Raw genomic sequence first — 2,800 nt, forward strand, 5'->3', positions numbered from 1 at the left:
TTCCTGCTTCTCAAGGTTGTTTTCGACTGCTTTTTGGACAAAATGAGACATTTGGGCTTTAGGAACCTGAGAGGCTGTTGTTTTTCTTGTTAACTACTTTCTCACATTTTAGACTTAATTAATTGATTTATACTTTGAGGCCTGATTATTTTCACTATCAAAGTTTCCACCCATTATCTATACCACTTATTCCTGAATTGGGTTGCGGGGTTGGGGGGGGCTGGAGCCAGTCCCAGCTGACATTACGCGAATGGCGGACTCCATCCTGGACAGGTTGCCAGTCTATCACAGGGCTGACACTTAGAGACAGACACTCACACTCCTGCCGACAATTTAAAGTCGCCAGTCAACCTAACCTGCATGTCTTTGGACTGTGGGAGAACGCCAGAGTACCCGGCGTGAACCCACCCAGCCACAGGGAGAGCATGCAGACTCCACACACAAAGGCCCAGAGTCAGTCATATAAGTTGTTATAATCAACCACTTTGAGTTTTTGTCTTGTTTTTTCTCTCTGATGCTACTCTTTCCATATACAAATCACTTATTCATTCTGTACATAAACCACACAGCTATTTACTTTAGCCATTTCAGGAAGTGGATTTCTCTCAGGCTCTGTCCTTGTGTTGTCAGACTGCTTTGGTCTCCAGCTGTAATCACCTGTAAATGATTTAGTCATGGTGATGCTCCTGCAGTCCTGATATGAAAATATTGGATTTTTTTTTTTTACACTTCTAGCACCACTCCATCTCATTTACCTACTGTAATTTCTTATTCCATCCTTTTTTAGTGTGACATGTCTGCATTTATTTAAAGTGTAGTGTATCTAACTGTTCATTACACTGGCCTTCTTTAGCATTTTTATGGAGGGGGACATGCAGACAAACCAGCAGTGTGTGCAAATATGTCAGATATTTGACAGCTGCATGGGTGCATGAGAGGGAGATTTGTTGTGCTCTAAATCTTTAAACCTTTATTTGCAGACTTTTAGTATTGATGTGCTTTTGCATTTACTGTATCCTATAGAGAGGGTCTAAAATGTAATGAATCTTAGGTTCAAAGTTCATTTTTTGGTTGATGGTATGTAGGCTTTTAACGCAGAACTTGAAGAGGGACCACATTATGGCACTTCTGGCCTGGTAACAAGGATTAATTAGTTAATTTCCCTTTTATTAGTTTATAAAGGTTTAAATGATCTGGACCCAGAACCTATTGGTCTATATACTCAAAGATGAACTCCTCTCAGCGTTGCACTTATGAAACATTCTTTCAACAACAGTTCTTTATTAGTGCACAAACATTTGTTTTATATAAAACACTACTGTTGCATCAGCTGTGCTGTTTAAATAAATGATGGCTTGTGTGCTCGGTTGGTGCAACATATAATCAGTTCAGAATGTATTACATGACTGTATGAATGTGAAAGATGTTTATGAATGAAAATCTCTCTTGATAATGTTCTTCAGACAGTTCACCCCCTTGATTTAATAATGTACATTAAGTGATCTTTCAGACATTGCAGCTTTTTCAATCATTTACTTTTTAATTATATTTAGAACAGGAGAAATGACCAACATAAAAAACTTTAATTTCTGCTCCATTTTCAGTAAAGGGAGGCACAGGATTTGTGACTCTTTTTTTGCGTGTGGGTGTGTGTGCACATTCCGTGTCCTCACTGTGATAATCTTCCTGTATGACACAGTAAATCCATGACTTATCCTTGGAGCTGAGCTAGATTTTCCCCTTCTCATTCTATGCACTGTCACACATCTAACCCAACTTAAATGCTCTCGATATTGACCAGATTTTGTGCAACACACACATTTGTGGTTTCACTATCTTTCTCCCTCTAACCATCTCTTCCTTCTCTAATCCTCCCCCTCCTTCCCACAGTGAACTGAAGCAGGAGCTGCATGAGGAAGGCAGTCGCTGCCGCCTGCTGTCACGGCAGCGGTGCTTCAACCAGCGCTGCTGCATCCGCTGCTGTTCGCCCTTCACCTTCCTGCTCAACCCTAGGCGCCAGTGCCACGACTGCCGCTACAACGTCTGCAAGGCCTGCCGAGTCTACAGCAAGCGAGACAAAGCCTGGCTCTGCTCCGCCTGCCAGAAGAGCAGGTAAGGTCGGTGGTGGTAGTGAGTCAGAGTGTGTGTGTGTTCCACTGACAAGGAGGAGTTAAGTCTGACAGTGGTGATTAAGGTTGTTAAGGTGTTACTCTGCTGCTGGAGAGATGCATTTAGCACTTAGTACACAATATAGTCAAGATGCAGTACAGGATAAAATCGACCACTGGCTGGAATATTTGTACTCATCCTAACAAAACAGATTCACTTGCTTTTGGTTTTGGAAATGTGAACCAACAAAAATATGTACTACTCCTTTTATAAAAATTGTATTTTATAATGTTGATGCAGCCTCTGCTTCATGGTACAGAAAGCCTGGACTGTGCCCTTCACGTACAGATTAAATGTATTTTACACCCTACTGTTCACTGTATTTCACATAATGTGGTGTTTTGTTGCCTTAATTTTAGATGATTTTCACATTTTACAACTCAGGAATGACCTGATTACATCTCAAAACTTTTTGTCATATTTGCCAGATGCACAGTGATGTTTAAATTCTAGGTTTTTTTTCTTACTACAATGCAGTACAGTTAAACAGCAGCATAAACTTCACCCTCCAAAGTGACCATCCATCCATTTTCCTCCGCTTATCCGGGACCGGGTTGCGGGGGCAGCAGTCTAAGCAAAGATGCCCAGACTTCCCTCTCTCCAGACACTTCCTCCAGCTCCTCCGGGGGAA

At 41.5% G+C, this 2,800-nt stretch overlaps 1 protein-coding gene across 1 annotated transcript in view; it reads left to right on the top strand.

The window, feature by feature from the left end:
- Positions 1 to 2,800, top strand: part of myripa (myosin VIIA and Rab interacting protein a) — a 27,166-nt gene that overhangs the window by 6,030 nt on the left and 18,336 nt on the right. Inside the window, exon 3 of the mRNA XM_020591354.1 lies at positions 1,891 to 2,112. The gene's annotated coding sequence lies outside the window, so the exon portion shown is untranslated. The remainder of the gene's footprint in view (positions 1 to 1,890; positions 2,113 to 2,800) is intronic.

This window comes from Monopterus albus, unplaced genomic scaffold (genome assembly GCF_001952655.1).
Source record: "Monopterus albus unplaced genomic scaffold, M_albus_1.0 scaffold14.1, whole genome shotgun sequence".
Taxonomy (NCBI): Eukaryota; Metazoa; Chordata; class Actinopteri; order Synbranchiformes; family Synbranchidae; genus Monopterus; species Monopterus albus.